The sequence below is a fragment of the Mesoplodon bidens genome (genome assembly GCF_964165515.1).
Source record: "Mesoplodon bidens genome assembly, chromosome: 4".
Taxonomy (NCBI): domain Eukaryota; kingdom Metazoa; phylum Chordata; class Mammalia; order Artiodactyla; family Ziphiidae; genus Mesoplodon; species Mesoplodon bidens.
This window is the reverse complement of record NC_138160.1, coordinates 168,754,816-168,774,160: the sequence shown is the minus strand read 5'-3', so window position 1 is coordinate 168,774,160 and position 19,345 is coordinate 168,754,816. Positions and strand designations below refer to the sequence as shown.

The 19,345-nt window shown below is 35.7% G+C and overlaps 1 long non-coding RNA gene across 1 annotated transcript in view; it reads right to left on the bottom strand.

Moving 5' to 3' along the window:
• LOC308615618 overlaps window positions 1–14,998 on the bottom strand; it is a 392,189-nt gene extending 377,191 nt beyond the window's left edge. Inside the window, exon 1 of the long non-coding RNA XR_014015533.1 lies at window positions 14,925–14,998. This is a non-coding gene — a long non-coding RNA (uncharacterized lncRNA). The remainder of the gene's footprint in view (window positions 1–14,924) is intronic.
• Window positions 14,999–19,345: the final 4,347 nt, after the last annotated feature.

Here is a 19,345-nt window from a genome sequence, read left to right as displayed (position 1 = left end):
GATTCCAAGAGGAAGACCAAAATTCAAAAATTAAGTGTACATAGCACCTCCATAATTGTATGTGCATTATGTATAATAAGATTATGGGCTTCTCCCCTTCAGAATATTAACTTCCAGAGGTCAGATAATGTGTGTTATATTCTGCAGGAACATCCCAATTTTCACCCTGGTACGCATACATTCACCCTAAATAGTTTCCCATTTAAAATGTCTTGCCAGAATCATGTGTCAGTACGTGTAGACTCATACCTCCCTATCCCTAAAGAGGAATAAAATAACTCGGTGTTTAGCAACCAGCTAAAAGCATACTGTGGCATGTTACCAATGGAATATATCTCTGGAAAACAATTCCTGTGAATTGTAAATAATAGTGTTGACCAATCACCACTAAAAAAAGGTAACAAAGTAATTGATATTTCTCCTAGAGTGACCAAGGGAATGGCTTGACTATATTTGTGAGAATTAAAAACAAACTGCAAGCTCCTAGTCTGTCCTCTGTCCTTATAAAGCACCAACAACGTTTTGTTGTCTCTCAGTACCCCATTTGGTGCATCTCAACCTGTTTTTTTTATGTCTTAGTTTATTAAAATAAATGTTGTACATTCTCATTGTGGTCAAAAATAAACGATGGCTCATATTGTGCGTAGGTTCTTGCTCATGACAGTCCAGACTGCTAACAGATTGCTAATATGTTAACAGCTCTATTATAAGACTCTTAAGAATGCAATTTTTTTGTGCCATTTCTGAAGTCAAATTCTCCATGTTAAAGGAGTACTGCACAGGGACACTGGGATAGATGCCCAGACTCTTTCTGCATGCAGATATCTACAGTGTAATAGATCCAGATGGCTGAGAATTTTAAGGTAACATTCTTCAGGGTGTGCTGCTTATTCAGGTGTGCCCACTCTGGAAACCAGAATATTGATCTGAAATACTCAGATAGGATCTCTGCCTCCTGGTCCAGATCTGCATATAATAAAATTTAAAGGTACCCTAAATGTAGAAGTTTCTGGAAATGATGGAAGTTAAAAAAAATTTTAAGAATGGCTGGACTCAAATAGTGAAATTAGATAATTTTTCAGTTTCTCCTTCCAAAGATACTGGTGAAAATCTTTAAATAGATGTGATTCAGTGTCTCTAGTTCTTGTGCGATCCAGATTTTTTTAAATATATTATTTACATTGGTTAATATTCCTTTATGAATTTTATGCAGTTTGTCCCATAGAGTCTTGGTATTGATATTGTCAAGGGAGAGTCTGACTTTAGATAGGAGCATGGATGGTGGGTAAGAGCATGAATACATGTCTGATACATGGAATGTGCTCCATAAAGGCATCCCAGGGAGGTTGCTCAAGATAATTGGTTCTAACTTTTTCAAAATCATCTGTTCTGTTTCACAAAGTTGCTCATTAGTGCTAGGAGAGTATTCTGTAGAAGACTGTCAGGGTCCCTCAATCTTCAGTTTACAGTGTCAGTGAGGTTCAGCCATTGATTTAGATTGACTCAGGTAACACACAAACAAATCACACTGAGTGCTTACCTGCCAGTCACTACAGCAAAAACATACTTTATATGCACAAAAACCTACAAGAAGAATATAAATATTACAAATCTTACTCTGTGTATTCAACACACTCTTTTCATCATCATCATCATCATAATAATAATGATAATAATAAATGAGATTTATTTGTTCATGAAACTGAAATTGTAAGGAGGGGATTTGGCTTCCGGCACAGCAAGATTCAGATGCCCAAACAATATTGCATGAATTCTCTTTACTCTCCAGTTGTTTTGTTTTCCATTCTGCTGACTTTATTTGGAAGCAAATTCTTTAAAAAAAAAACATTTAACCATGCCTCTGGATTTGCCATCCTAGTAGATTTTCCAGTAATTCCAACTAAGATCCTGGGCTGTTGCTTGCTCATTGATATTCTGTGACTGTGCCGAAATCATCTGCCTACCTCTGAAGCCACACCACAGGTTCAGCATCCTCTGAAACATGAGCATTGAATCTAAGGGAGGTTAGTTCACAGAAGAAACTCAGGAAGCTGTCATTGGAAGAGAGCTAAATGGAGCTGACTAAAACAACAGATATCCACTGTACTCTCACCTTACGGAGAATTACATTGAAGCTTTGGTAATGTACCAAGTAAGTAAAACCAAAACTCACACTCAGGCCTACTGACCTCAAAGTTACTCTTGACAACTGTCCCTTATTGTCAATCAGTACCAATTAAACTAGCTCTGATATCAAACTTAGGGAGGATTGTTTATTCAGATCCATTCTCTAGAACTGAAATGAAAGTAATTTAACAAGTGAAAGTACATATGTTTTCTTCAAATTTTTATCTGTAAAAATAATGTTTTTCTTAAAATTCAGATTTATTTATGAATATCAAGAACTTCAGAGGTATATCCCACTAAGATACTGCCCTGCTATAAGGGCAATTTATAAAGGGCTTCAAGGTCTCAGAAAAGATGAACTATTAGTCAAACACATTATGATTCTTTTGTTGTAGCTTGGATTTTTTAAATTATTATTTTAAATATAAGTAATTAATGCCAAACTGATTTTCTATAAGCATAGCTCTGAAATATGACAAAGCAAAGAGCTTAGGCAGACAAAGTAGAGGGTGATTCAAAGACCTTCCTTTCAGTATTCTTTTTAAAATATCTGTCATTCCTCATCATTTTTTTTCTTTACCCTTGACAGTCATTTTTGAAAAGGCTTTCTGAGATCAGAGAACAGATCAAGTTTCACAGAACTGGATATGTGTCTGCTCACATAGGAATGCAGCCTTCAATCCAAGTTCTATGTCTTGTGCTCTAAGTCAGCTAACTAGCCTCTCACTATGACTTCTAATAAAAAATTCTCATTATATCACAGCATGCTTGGCAGAGCTCATACTGCTTTACATAAAATGTCTTCAGAAGTGAGGAAGAAAATATACATTGCCTCACACGGAGTTGTGTTGATTATGACATTATCATTTTCAAGATGAGAAAACATAGAAAGGTTAAGTGACTGTGGAAGGTTACACATTTCCTCTGTGTAAAGGAGGATGACAGTTTTGTTTGCAAAATTTGAAGAACTGGAAACAGCATTATCTAAGCAGTCACAGATTAACAGTCACTGCACCTTTTGGCTGTAGCACACTATTAGGAAGGCATATACCCTCACAGATCATGTGTCGTTGTTTTGGTCCTGTGTAATTAATTGTCACAATGATGCTTAAGGTGCTAGATTTTTTTCAATTTTCACTTAGTTTTACATAAAAATTTACCAATTTATTTAAAGATCGTTCTTCTAAATCTCATTAAATGTTGGCATTTTTATTGTACAGGATAACTGAAACTCTATAACCTCTACCTTTAAATAATTTAACATGAGAAAGCAGCTGCCCTAAAGGGTAGTTCTAAGAACTGAGACTCCACTTTCTGAAAAAGAACAGCATCCATGAAAGCTTTTAGAGCAGTAGTTTCTGACTTGTTAAAGATACCTAAGAAAAGACCAAATCATCTTTTGAACCAAGCATAACCCTCCCACAAAACTTTCCTGTAATAAAAATATTTTAATGCTCTGAAGGGGGGGAAAAACATGGAGAGAAGATACAGATATTTAGCTGATTCAACTAAAATCTGGTTTCTTTAAATTACCTTAAGTTTTTTCACTGATTTTTCCCATGGCACAATCAGAATGTCATCAACAGCAAGCCTACTATGTGAATGAACAGATGGGTTAATGTGAAGAGTGAACTTTTATGACTAGAAGCCCAGCTGACACTAATTCCTTGATATAGCCTTCCAACTGCAGGGGCTCTATAATCACATCAACCATTTTTCTTAACTTTGACAAATTTTGAACCTCTGTTTTCTGCTTCATAGTATTCCAAAAATACTAAGAAGCCATTTCAACTCAGTACATGGGGGTCAGCTCAGTTCTTAAAGGAATTGTCTTTAGGAATGAGTTGATCAAAAACCCTTATTCATGGAATGTAAAAATACTTCACCTGAGATTGTAATTATAAAATAATTATTTTTTATTCAGAAAATATGTATTGCTTGTGTATGAATTAAAAGTCATTGTGCTAATACAAAATAAATTAGAGTCCCTGCCTTCATGTTGTTTTCAAGCTAGCAGCGTTGGTTAAACATGTATAAAATTAATTTTAATGCAACTAGGATGTAATCCTGTCATAAGAGAGAGACTGTCTCCATTGAATTTTAGAATAGGAGTGGTCACTTTCAGTAGGATTGTATAGAAAGGACAAAAAGGGTTGACTCTGTAGAGCAGGAAACATGTTAAGATCTTCACAGATGGTTACAATTTTTAATGCTGAAATGAGAAGCAAGCGGCATGGAGAGAGTAAGACACAGAAGTAGAAAGCCACATAGACTGTTCAGCGATATATTGAAACCAAACACATAATGGCTTGAACAAACGTTGGAATTCATAAAGCCAGACTGAACTAAAACGTTACAAGAAAAGCTTTCCTCTTTGATGAGCACGGTAGAGATAGTGATATGGAAGCCTGAGAGTAGCTTTTGGTATGTTGGAAATATTTTACTTTTTGATCTGTACGGTACATTACAAAAGTATGTTCACACTGTGATAATTCTTAAGTTATACAGTTATGATTTATACACTTTTATGTAAATACATTAAACTTGTACTAAGAGTGTGTTAAAAATAAAATAAATAATATAAAATTTGACTCTGTGTGTGCAGCCTTGATTTTCTTATGAAAGCATGTTAATTAGTCCAGTAACTGTGATAACGTCTTAACTATGTCTTCATTTAGTAATTTCTCTTGTCTTTGAATAATTCAAAACACTTTGTAATCTGTGAACAGGGAGTTGAAAACCTCAGAAAGGGTGTATCCCAAGCATTTGAAACAAGGGTAGGAAATATCACTTGCAGAAACTGAATAAAAATCCACATAGCGGGCTGCCCTGGTGGCGCAGTGGTTGAGAGTCCGCCTGACGATGCAGGGGACACGGGTTCGTGCCCCAGTCCGGGAAGAGCCTACATGCCGTGGAGAGGCTAGGCCCGTGAGCCATGGCCGCTGAGCCTATGCGTCTGGAGCCTGTGCTCCGCAACAGGAGAGGTCACAACAGTGAGAGGCCCACGTACCGCAAAAAAAAAAAAAAAAAAAAAAATCCACATAGCAAGGGTTAGATTACTCATTATGGAAGCTATTTACAACAAATAAATAATTTATATCTAAGTTATCTATAAGACTTCAGCGGTTCTTAAATATATACTGGCATTTTAAAATATGTAAAATGGAAGAAATATTTAGAAAATTGTAATATTTCAGGTGTGATGAGTTATTACAGTCATTTTTTAATGGCTAAGTAAAACAAAAGATATTAAGTAGAAATTTCCAGTCAATAAAAAGCGTGATTTGATTTTAATAATTGTAATATTCATTAGCTAGACAGAAATTAACTCCCTATATTGGAAAAGAAAATATCAAATACATGTGCCTTATGACATTGTCTCTTTGTTCTTCCATTAACTTCCTTTACTCATCAAAAAATCTACAAATGCTGGAGAGGGTGTGGAGAAAAGGGAACCCTCTTCCACTGTTGGCAGGAATGTAAATTGATACAGCCACTATGGAGAACAGTATGGAGGTTCCTTAAAAAACTGAAAATAGAACCACCATATGACCCAGCAATCCCACTACTGGGCATATACATTGAGAAAACCATAATTCAAAAAGAGTCATGTACCAAAATGTTCATTGCAGCTCTATTTACAAAAGCCAGGACATGGAAGCAACCTAAGTGTCCATCAACAGATAAATGGATAAAGAAGATGTGGCACATATATACAATGGAATATTACTCAGCCATAAAGAGGAACGAAACTGAGTTATTTGTAGTGAGGTGGATGGACCTAGAGCCTGTCATACAGAGTGAAGTAAGTCAGAAAGAGAAAAACAAATACCGTATGCTAACACATATATATGGAATCTAAAAAAAGAAAAGAAAAAAAATGGTCAGAAGAACCTAGGGGCAAGACAGGAATAAAGATGCAGACCTACTAGAGAATGAACTTGAGGATACGGGGAGGGAGAAGGGTAAGCTGGGACAAAGTGAGAGAGTGGCATGGACATATATACGCTACCAAATGTAAAACAGATAGCTAGTGGGAAGCAGCTGCATAGCACCGGGAGATCAGCTCTGTGCTTTGTGACCACCTAGAGGGGTGGGGTAGCGAGGGTGGGAGGGAGAGAGATGCAAGAGGGAAGAGATATGGGGACATATGTACATGTATAACTGATTCACTTTGTTATAAAGCAGAAACGAACAAACCATTGTAAAGCAATTATACTCTAATAAAGATGTTAAAAAAAAAACTTTTGTTACTTCATTCTTGAATGGTCCTACCTATATAGAGTGATGTCCTTTGTTAATAATTAATTTGTTCCAAATATCAGTAACCTGCCAAATATAAAATTAAGCAGCTATCATTCTGGATCATTAATTAGTATTCTCTGAGCTAGTATTGACATGATTAGAGTAGGCTATGGATAAAATTAGGTATTTTAAGCACCTCCAAAAACACCTGGGACATTGCAGGTGCTCGTTAAATGCTTGTTATTACACTAGAAACTAGAACTGACCACTACCCAATACAAACTTACTGTTGATTAGTATCTTGTTAGTGTGTCATAGGAGGGGGCTTCTTAGTGTCTTTGAAATACACTGAATAAATCTGCCATGCAAAGCAAAAGCTAATGCTTGTTAAAAATTATCACACTCTGGCTTCTTTCATTCAGCATAATTATTTTGAGAATCATCTGTGTTGTTGCATGTATCAATGGTTAATTCTTTTTTAGTGTTGAGCAATATTTCCCTAGGAATACTCTAGAAAAGAACAATTTTGAGCTTTCTCCTGTTAGGAGAAGAAAATTTTCATGAATCACTGGAACTTCCATCTTTTTTAACAGTTAAATGTACCTTCTTGACCAAAATAGGCTGATATTACATACAACAACACAGATGGCTCTCAAAATAATTACGCTGAGTGAAAGAAATCAGATTTTAAAAAGTAATACTGTATGATGATGTCTTTTATATAAAACTCTAGAAAATGAAAACTATAGGTAAAAAAAGCTGAGGTCAGGCACTGTAAGGGGAGGAGGGAAGGATTACAGAAGGGCATGAGAAGACTTTCTGGGGTAATGGATATGTTTACTACTTTATGGTGATGATTAATGGGTGTGTACATGTGTCAGCTGTACATTTTAAATATGGAGTTTACTGTTTACTGTATGTAAATTATACCTCAATAAAACTGTTTTTAAAAGATAAATAATAATAACAACAATCATTATTTTTCCCTCCATATGCTACAAATATTTATTGAGTGGGTTTCCTGTGCTGGGTTTGAGCAGCTTAGTAGAGATTAGGTCAAATATAATTCTTGCCCCATGGAGTTTAGTTTAGAAAGGGAAACAGACATCCTTTAAATGTAAGTGTAATATGCATTACATAGTGTATTGTGAAACTGCACGATAAAGAATTGAACCTAGTCTGGGGTTTAATCTGAGTGTTCCAAGACTTAAAAGATGAGAATCATATGGCCAGGCCAACAGTAGAAGAATGATCTTTTCTAGGCAAAGAGAATACAATATGCAAACCTTACAAGGTAGTAAGAAGTTTTTCATATAGCATAAAAGGTCCATGTAACTCAAGGAGCCACCAGAGAAGACTGAGAAGGTATAGCAGGGAAAAAAGAGTGCGTTATCGATTAGTAAAGCTCCTAAGTATATGTACTATCGGATAAATACTAAAAATTATTCATCACTTATCTGAAATTCAAATGTAACTGAGAATCCTTTATTTTTTATTTGCTAAATCTGGCAACCTGTGTTATCAGGGATGTCAAAAGTAGAAAATATTTCAAGGAAAACACAACAATTACAAATCCTGTTTATGGAGCATTGTGCCAAGTGCTTTAAATTTATTTCCCTGTCTCTGCCAATTCCAGTGGTCACAGCTGGATCTACTGATGGCCTGATTTGAATTTCCTGGTAACCTCAATTTGTTGTAGGCACTAGAATAGACATGGAAAGTTTTAATATTTTTCTTTCTCAAAAACCCATCCAGGGCTTCCCTGGTGGTGCAGTGGTTGAGAGTCCGCCTGCCGATGCAGGGGACGCGGGTTCATGCCCTGGTCCGTGAAGATCCCACATGCCATGGAGTGGCTAGGCCCATGAGCCATGGCCGCTGAGCCTGCATGTCCGGAGCCTGTGCTCCGCAACGGGAGAGGCCACAACAGTGAGAGGCTCGCGTACCGCAAAAAAAAAAATCCATATTGACCTAGCATTTTTGTATGATCCCTACTTTGCTGACAGCAGAATTATTCGAGAACCATAATGTCTTTCTAGGACTAAGCCCCTGCCCTAAAGTTTTGTCTAATTAGATTTATGCAAGTGCTAGTTCTTCCCTGAGTAACAGGGTCTCATTCTTCACATTCTCTTAACCCCCAGAATTCTAAATCACAATTGGCTATCACCATCTTAATCCTAATCATTATAATATATAATGCTGAGTTCTTACTATATGTCAGACGCTCTGCTGAGAGCCCTATATGAATTATCTCATTGCATTTCACAACAGATCTATAATGTTAATTTCATCAATTAGTCTTCATACACATGAAGAAACTGACACCTGCAGTTAAGCCACTTGCCAGGATAAGAGAATTGAGGCTCTCAGAAGTTGCTTGTCCAAGTTCAAAGTGAAATCCCTTGACCAAGACCACTCAGCTATGGATTCAAGATTCAATTTACATGACTGTCAACTAAGCCCAGTCTCTTTTTTCTTTGCAATTTTTTTATTCTTTTAAGCCCAGTCTCTTACTAAATAACCCTAGATTCTCCCCCATCAACTGAAACATTTCCTTGTCATTTTCAAAGCCTGACTTTGGCCTGTTGTCTTGGCCATTTGCCCAAATGTCCCTCTAAGAAACAAGGACTTGGATCTTTTGACAGAGTGGTCTTTGTGTCAGAGTCCCCCTTTTCATCAACCCGTTTTAGCATGTCTTGTATGCAAAGCAACTCTCATTACCTCAAATGTACCAACTCTACTGTACCTCTAAAAAATCCACATAACATTTGGGTTTAGGATTCTCCTTTATATCTCAAACTATGTGTGGAATTAAGGGAAATGAGATGAATTGTGTATCTGGATTACATTGTGAATATATAGAAACATTGGTTTGTTTCATTTAAGTTGTGAATGTAATACAGAAGCTTTTTAAAAAAAATCTCTTTAAACATGTCTATTAACTCTCAGTATAGGCCCTGCTTCATTAAGCCTCCTTATTTTGACTACATTAGTACCTCCATTTCTGTTCCAGTTAGTTTATCAGACTGATAAAGTACAAAAAAAAAAAAATTGCTGATGAAACCATTTGAAATGGCAGATGAAATAACCTGGAAGATTTAAGGGAGATTATGTAGGCTCTAGGCAATCATTTGAGGGAGTTAAATCTCCAATGGCTTTAGAAAGATGAAAAAATTGCTTAACATTCTGGAATATAAGTTGAAGGACATAAGAATGTTTAGAAAATAACCAAAAAAGATAATGCTAAAAATAAAATACCTATTGTCGGACAGCATGGTGACTGAAATTTTTTCCCAGCAAGTAATTTTTTAAAAGTTTACTACACATTATTTTGGGACAGAAATGACATTCCAATATAGGATATACATTTGTTCTGAGGTAACATAAGTTCTAGATAGAAAAAAAAATACTAGAAAGCTGATAAATGGGAGTATTTTCCTGTTATAATTAAAAAAACGGTAAGTCAAATATAATGAAAAACTCTCAACTTGGTTCATTACAACTAAAGCTACCTGTGGAGTGCTGTTGAAATTAATCTGAGGAGCCCCAGATTAACATCATCTGATGCTTTAGATTCAGGCCAAGTAAAGCTTCCCCCATTAAACTGTATATTATTCAGGATGCTTTCATTGCAACAATAGACATCCAACTCAAGCTTACTTTATATAAAGCTTACTTGATGTAGCTCCTGTAATAGAAAGGCATGTAGCTTGGGATATGACTGTGCCCAGGGGTTCAAACAATGTCTTTATGTGCTGGTAGTTTGTTCTTCATCTTTAAGATCTGTATTTCTCCCTATTGGATTTACTATGTTTGGCCTTCTCCATGCCACCCTTTATAGTTTCTACCTCCCATCCCATTTGAAAGAGGGATACTCTCTTCCCAAGAGTTTGGGCAAAGGTTCTAGAATTAAGGTTGCTTACCCTGATTGGGTAAATAAGTCAATCCCTGCAGCAGGCACTTTGGTGAAGGAGATATAACTAGCAGATTGTTAAGCATGCTTAGATCCAGAAGTGGACTGAGTTCTTACTCAAACCAGTGGGGCTAAGGGGAAGGCTGAATGCCTTAGAAACTGGATTAAGACACTATCGCTGGGCGAAGCAGGAAGGGGTGCTGGAGAGACCAAAGCCACAAATGTTCCCTTTACCTTTGCTCCATTTTCTCTCTCTAAATAATAAAAAAAATGTTAAAACTTTCTTTTTTCCTCTGTATTTACACTTCACTGTAGCTCACACAGCTAAGAGTAGTTCCTTGAATGAATTACAGTGTTTTAATTCTCTGAGTCTTTGTACATGCCAGTTCTTACTTCGTGGAATTCCTATCTCTCCCTTATTCACTCTTTCTCACTCTTATTGCATGACCAACTCCATTAATTCTCCATTTAAATGTCAGTTCCTCAAGGAAGTCCTGGAGTAAAGGTTCTGAGACTTTGATGTACCCGTTGTCCCATTAGATTAAAACCAAACGAAAGTCTTTGCCTCATCGCACATGAGAAAGCATTTGCATCACTGGAGACCAGAAGCCCAGATCTCATGAATGTGCTATGTTGCAGCATAACCAATATTGAATGAGAATAGAAATGTACTGAAAATGGAGATGGGCAGAGAGGAATACAATCTGACAAGAGTGAGTTATTATGGCCAGAGGGCAAAAAACAGCAAAGTTTGTTGGAGAGTGAAAAGTTTGAAAGGCAGTAATTCCACGTTGGGTCTTTGTGTATTTTACAGTGTTCTATGGCTGCAATGAGCCAAGTATAAGCTGACATTTGAAAATTCAAAAAACCCAACAGCAATAAAACCATGAAACCAGAAATTACTGTATAACTTAAAAACAACAACAAAATAAAATTCAAACATTCTGATGACTACTTCTAAAAGACCTTCTATTCTCTTTTAAGAAAAAAATTTGAAAGACAGAGAAAGAAATCAAAAAAGGAAAAAAAAAAAAAGATATTTCAGGCTCTTTCCCTAGGAGTTTCCAAACCATCACTTTTGGTCGTGTTCTGAAATTTTTTATACCTTTTTAAATTGAGGAATAATTGACATATAACATTATGTTTGAGGTATAGTACAGAATGATTTGATATTTGTATATGTTACAAAATGATCACAGTAAGTCTAGTTAACATCTGTCAACATGCATTGTTACAAAAAAAATTGTCTTCATTTTTTTTGTAACTATGCATGGTGTTCTGAAATTTTTATACTAGCATAATGTTCAGTGAAGGTAATGCTTTAACAATTGTTTTTTAGTTTTTTGTTTGTTTTGGGGTTTTTTGGGGGGTATTTTTAAGAGCAAAATTCTTTGAGTAAAATAAAGGGAATCTTGCTTTTGCTACCTGGTATGCTCTTCTCTCTGTCTTTGCTAACTTCTAGTCCACTTAAGATGTCATCTCAAATATCATTTTCTCCAGGAGAGGTTTTCCCTGAGCAATTTATCAAGATTTTGGTCTATCTGCAATACTGTCATTAAATTTTCCTCACTTATCACATATTTTTACTTGGAGATTATTTGTTTTATGTCTGTCTCCCCTCACAGGCTGTGAGTTCATGACTGGCAGTGTTCATGCCTGTCTTGTTCCCCCATAGTATATTCAGAGTGTAGCCTAGTTCCATAAAAGTCACTCAATAAATATCTGTGGAATGGATAAATGCAACGCATCCTCAAGACTCAGCATAAGTATTTGGAACTCCAGGTAGCTATCCTTGATGACATCTGCCTGTAGATGTCCTTGCTCTGATTTCCAGAGCAGTCTGCATATATACCACTATCATAGCGTATATAACATTGTACTATGTACTATGTAACATATGTACTATGAATCCATCATTATTATTCTCTCTCACCTTCTAGAGGGTACTTAACACAGTTCCTGGAATACAAAGAATACTAGATTGAATGTTGCTGAAAGAATGAATGTATAAATGAACAACATAATGAATATGCCGTACATCCACCAGACTCCCAGGCACCACACTCAGCATTACAGCCTGGCTGAGGATCCAAGGAACGGCTATGTTGAACACCTCTGAAATGCTCTCTTCACTTGAAAAGGCTATTAACCAGACAGAAAAGATGCAATTATAATAGCCTCATCCTTTAAAAATAGTTTTAAAGGTAATCTTTTAGTGTCCTCACTCCCTTATATGGTAAGAAAGTATTTTTAGCCACTTGATTCTGAAGTTTTTCAATGTAACAATATTATTAACTACACTTTTCATTATGTGAATGAAGACAAATAGTTGACACGTATGATTCAGCTGCTTTTCACCTACATTAAGTGAGAGTAATTCATAACACCTGAGTGGCATGACCCCGCCTGAAAAGAAATGTTAATGGAATATCCAAATCAAGACCTCCAGATCCCTTTCAAATGAAAGGGATGAGGCTATCTATTCAAGACTACCACTCCCTTTTTATTTGGGATTTAGAGGAGATTCCTATGCCTTTGAATAAAAGAACTTTCATGACTAATAAAATGCACTTTTATTAGCATCTAAGATATTACACATGGATTGTGTGTGCACATAATTGGGTAATATGTCAACCTATCTATTAATTTAACAGATATGTACTGAACCCCTATTATGTACCAAGCATTATTCTAGGCCCTAGGAGTGCAGTGGTGAATGTAGCATAGAGAGTTCTTATCCTTGTGGAGCTAACAGTCTATGAACAGAAGATAAACAGATTTTTAAAATTGATGTTTTATAAGGGATTGAATAAGACAATATGGTAACTAAGGAGGGGAGCCACTTTAGATATTTCATTTGTATACATATGAGTAATATACAAAATTTACTGAATATCTCAGTAAAACTTTAGCATATTTTTAAAAAAACTAGAGTTTAATAACTTAATTTTTAAGGAGTCTAAAAATAATTGAGGGTAGTTCCATGGTTAGGTATTTCAGAAGTCAAATATATTAACTCTGGTAGACTTAAAAAAAATCAGATGATTGCAAATATTCAGATATTTCCAAAACTGTAGAATACTAAAGATGAGGCTGATATTAATGTGTTTTTAGAAAGTCATTCCCAAGTATGGCTCTGATAAGAATTATCTGAGATGCTTTTGTAAAATATAGACTCTGGTTGCCCATGTTAAGATCTACATAATCACATTTTTGTGGATGGGACCTGTCACTATAAGTGTTTAAATGCTCCCAAGGTGATTATGATAACTGGCCAGGTTTAAGATCTGTTCATCTAAGATGTTCAGTGTATGCATATCCAGAAAATAATCAAAACAGTGCTTTCCAGATTCAGGGAAATAAACCTGCCCGTTTGGTAAAAATGCAACCTACAGTTCCCAGCCCAGATATTCTGACTCACTAGGCTTAGAGAGCTGTTTGTCCAGCTTTTATAAAACTCCCTAGAGAATTCTGATATGCAAATAAGTTTTTGGAAATCATTGTTTTGAATAAAATATATTAGACAGGAAAAACTGCCTACAGGTACAAGCATGGTAATTCTTTGCACAAACCTGGGGAAGCCTACCAGCAAAATTTAAAATATCTTCTTCCTATGAAGAAATGCTACACAGACTATGTCAACAACTAATGTGGCTTCATAAGAAAATGCTGTTTTGGAAGAAAAAGGAATAGATGTGTATGATATCTGAGAGAAAAGTATATTTGGCTGGTTTTCTTTAGTATCTACTGGTTATTGCATTTAGATGAAAACAAAGGTTTTTATTTACACATGAAAGAGGAGATTTAAGGACTTTTCTGACATTGTTCCTTATGATAATTACTGGGCATGAAGACCATAGTCATAAATATGTCATTCATACAGACATGAAATTTAGTCTGCTTTGAGTTACATTTTTCATGTTTGCTTCCCTATTACTTAGATAAAATATTTCTGCTCTACACCCCTTTTCTAGCTTCACCTAGCTTAATTTTCTAATGAATTTTTGTTCCTCTCAATTAATCACTCACACCTATTGGAACAAGACATTCCCATCCTGAGCTGAGAATTATGGGAGAAGGAAAGGGTTTGAAGAGGCATCAATGTTGGACCAGGTGTAAGAAATAATGAAGGGAAAAGGTGTAGATGGTCAGAGAGATGGGGCTTCCTCACAGCACTCAAATGGGAGCTGTCTGGGTGGGAATGTGTATCACAGTGGCTTACGGTGAATATAAGAGATTTGTCATACCTTGGGTATCAGGCTTTGGAATAGGCAGGTGAGTGAAAGAGGCTCTATGAAAAGGAAGAGAAGAAATAGAGAGAGTGTACTCCAGCCTATATTCACTGAAAAGTAAATACATTATAAACCTACAGTAGTTTAAACTGTATAGCACTGAATAAGAATTGACCTACAACTTAATGAAAAGAATTAGAACTTCTAGAAAAAGAAGCAACAACATGTGAAAATAAAGGAGTCATTTCAATTCAACTTAATATAGATTGTTATAAGAATCAGAAATTGAGTAAAACAGCAAAATTCAATATGCTGCTATTGTTAAAAGTAATATCAAACATAATAAAAATGTGTGTGGGTCCTTATCCCATTCTTTCATTTTGGTTTTGATACTATACATCTTGACTCACCAAATAGTTCACATCTTTGATGGCAGCCCCCTGCAATTACTGTTTATTCTTCAGGCTTCCTTCTTTCTTAAAAGCTCCATTCTGGGAAGCCAAGTCTCTAGTCTGAGAAGTGCTTTGGTTTCCTAGATACAGAACCAAAGAAAAGAAAAAGAGATAGGAATTAATGTACCCTTTCCCATTACACAGTCACTTTCAGAAAAAAAAATGTTTGCATTGACCTCAGGTTGACAATTATTAATATAAAATGTCTCACATTGTAGGTACATCCTACATTTGGTTTAAAAAAAGTTTTAAAAATTATTAAGAACATGAAATAAATTACAAAAAAGCCATTCCATAGATATTACCTAATAATATATAGTATGCTGGTTGATTTCTCTCAACCACACCATCTTTAGGCTTGCATTTACACTGGGCACCAATAGAACTTGATGTTGTTTAACTTAAAATAGTAGAAATTCCTTCACATATTCAAGAATGCTGAGAATCATTTCATTTCTCAGACATAATTTTGCAAAATGGCAAGAGCATGATGTTTCTAAGGAAGTTGCCTTTGACTCTGAAGCAATCACTATTTCTAGTTTTGTACGGAAATGAAGCCAAAAATATAATTTTATTATAGGCCTCTGACAAATAAATAGCAAAAAATAACCCACTGCAAAAAAATGAACCAAAAAATCCTGTTTGCTTATGTTCCTACAGCATCATATCAGTGTGTAAAGCCTGACACATTTAGATATAATGTTTTCATCTGAGCACTTATTCCAGGCACCTATAAACATGTGTAAACAGATTAAAGGACAACAATTATCCTAAGTTGCCTATTTTTTTGGCAGATGCAAATATAACAAGACTTTCTTATAATTTATGTTACTACTTGATTTTAAAAATACACACTTTATGATTTGTTGCAGGACACTGCTGTGAATAATCAACAGTTAATTAAAAACATTATACAACCAGAACATTTTTTAAAAAGGTAATTATTAAATGAATCTATAACTGATTTTTCCCAAGTGGCTTAATGACAAAGGAGAACATATTAATTAAATAAATAGTTATTTTGAAAAGCTTCCTTTCTGTGGCCTCGTTTCTCCAGTTCTAACAAAGATGTTTCTAGTGATGGTACTCTTCACAAATGAACATTGAACACATCATTCAAATATAATTTCAAACTATTTTCCTGTTCTATTTAATCCTCTAATTTTTCCAACTATAAAGGCCGAATATACTATCTACATAGTCTTTCTCTGATAGACCCAACAAGTAAAGCAATCTTTCTGAAAACTTTCTTACACATGAAAAGGACCAAGCCTTCCATTAATTAAAAAAAAATTTTTTTTTCAACTTCTATGTGGAAAACCTTGACAATTTTCAAAAAAATATTCTCTATTTGACTTTTTTTCTCCCTCCTCCAAAGCTCCTAAAAGTCTAAGAATGGAAATCTACTGCATTAACTTGTATACATATCAGCTGTTACTATCTATATTGGGGAATATTCTTTCATCTCTTTTATCAGGTTTCAAATGGATTAAAAGTTAATTTAAAAAGTATTAAAAAGGAAGACAGTGAAAAAAAAAGAAAGACAGTGGCACAAGGTCAAATAAGTTTTTAAAGATACAAAGTTTCATATTTTTTATATTGGAACAGATGCCCAATTCAAGAAAAATTTCCTAGTGACTAAAGAATGCAGGGAAAAATTTATCTATCTATAACCTGACTATAGTGTGGAAAAATTAAATAAACCTTTTGTAGATCCACTTTATTGAGTAGGTTAAGAAGTATTTGTGATTACAGTCTTCAAGGTCCCCTAGTATTATACACGAGCTTGATCTATTTTTTAAAGTGCCCTTCACTACATTCTTTACTTATAGACTAGGACCTGCTCTACTCTTGCTTGTGTTTTTCTTTCTGCCAATTTTGCCTTTCTCCTCATCTCCACATTCTAAAATACTCCATATCCAGTGATACCATCTCAAAACCTTTCCTCTCTCAGGTCACCTTCCCCAGCTGCCTGACTGGGTATTATATTTTCTTGCTGATACTTAGAGCTTAATCTACATGTATTATGATTATGCATATGTTTGTTCTATGTATTCATCAACAGTTTAAGATTTTGAAACCACAGATATATCTGAGTCATCCTTAGCTCCCATAGTACAATTATATGCACAAAATAAACATGTTGCCTTGAATGAATTTGAATTTGGCTCCTTAATCTGTGGAAAGAGCATGAAGTTTTGGTTAAATGTATTCTGACCCCCAACAACTAGAGCCAATCCTCGTATGTGTGTACCTGTAGTTGTAAAGTAAGTTCCAACTTGAAAAAAAATATGTTCTCAGTTATTATTATAATTCAATCCAATGCTGAAGTGTTTCAAACTACTGTCAAAATCTCACTACAGGGTTTCAGTTGAGTGACTAAGAAGAAAAGACAGAGGAAAGAAAACAAAACATATCTAAAGTTCATGAAAATGTTTTGAGGACATCTTGAAAGTCATAATGTACTATAGAAAGAGTCTATGAAAATATAAGTAATGACTATACCAATAGCTCCTTTTCTGAGAGAAAAATAACAATGAGGATAAATATTTCTTTAGTACTTGCTCTATAACAAACATGTACTAAGCACATTAGATTTATAACTTAATTTGTTATATAGTGGTCCTAGATTACTAGATAGCACTAATTTGTAATAATCCTATGCATTATTGTGAGCATGCCCATTTTATAGATAAGAAACTGAGTGTGAAAGAAAAACTGCATACTCACTGTATACACTTCTCCACAATTCCCAATGTTCCTGTAGGAAACAGGGGAATGTAACTAGTTCTGGACCATGGACTATGTTTGGAATTGATTGGTGCTAATCCAAATATTTAGAATGGGTGTGAGTTTGCTTAGCTCTTTCTAACCCTGGAAGCTATCTGTTGAGATGGTGATGTCACAAGATTGAATCATGCTGGGTTGCTGAGTTATATGTGGCATTAAGCTACCCTGGAGCCACTGATCTGCAGCAGATTAAATGAGCAAGAAATAAATCTTTGTTGTGTTAAACCACTAAATTTGGGGGCATTATTTGTTACCACAACATAACCAAGCCAACCCTAATTAATACTCTGAGACTCCAAAATGTATTGTAAGTTGTAATTTTGGGGAAAAAGTTGAGTAATTTTGAGTTAAGTTCAGAGCTTATAATCTTGCACAGTATGCTTCTTGCAGAAAGCAGTTCCAAGTGGTTTCTCCTGAATAGTATTGCTCATGTTATGTGTGCAACATCAACAAAATATCCCTGGCTTTCTTTGGTGGGAACAGTGACTAGTGCCCAAGCCAAAGTCACTCTGTGAAGACCTGGATATGAGGAAAGTTGATGCTCTCTGAGATGGCACATTACCCTATTAAGATTGGCACTCCAGGAAGTATAAATTCCAGGTGCCCAGGAAGAAGCAGGTTACTGGAGCTCAGACTGAATTCTTTGAATAATGCTGAGCTCAGCTTCTACCTCTCCATGAGACCATCTATGCTACATGGGAAGTGTGAGATCCAGAAGAAATGTTAAGGTAAAAGACTGTTTCCCCTGCTACTTTACTTTCTCTGTGTCCTTATTATAAATCCACAGCAACAAAGACAATCTGGGGTTGACTCATTCTGGAAACCATAAAGAGTCTAAGTGGGGCTTCCCTGGTGGAGCAGTGGTTGAGAGTCCGCCTGCCGATGCAGGGGACACGGGTTCGTGCCCCAGTCTGGGAAGATCCCACATGCTGCGGAGTGGCTGGGCCCGTGAGCCATGGCCGCTGAGCCTGTGCGTCCGGAGCCTGTACTCCGCAACAGGAGAGGCCACAACAGTGAGAGGCCCGCATACGGCAAAAAAAAAGAGTTTAAGTAATGAAGATACTATTCCTTTTCTAAACAGCATGTTTTCAAAGTCTGGAATGATACTCACATGTTCATTAGCCTAGTTGTCCTACAAATTATTGCCTAAGCACAGTGCACTTTTAAACTGGTGTTTCACAATTACATTTCCAAACACAGATATCAATTTACAGTCAGTTAGAAAAAGATATCTCAGAATAAATGATAATCCAGGGATTGAGAAATGTTACGAATTGTGCTGCTTTTCTGACTTGCAAGTTTGCTTGTGTGTGTGTCTGTATCTATGTGCCTGTGTGTGTCTCTATCAGAAACTAAAAGGAATGCTGCTGTCTCTTTTCACAAGAAAGCCCAGTTTATCTTTAAAAAGACAGCTTTGCAACTAAAATGACCTAGAAGGACATGTACTTCTTGACATACCAATTGCTTTTGCCTTGAGGTGGGAGAAATACCTTGTAGCTGGCTTTACATTTCCTAAGCTACATATGTAGACACCCCCAATCCAGGAGGGAAATTTCACTTAATTTCCTTTGTGACTTTCAGAAATGATT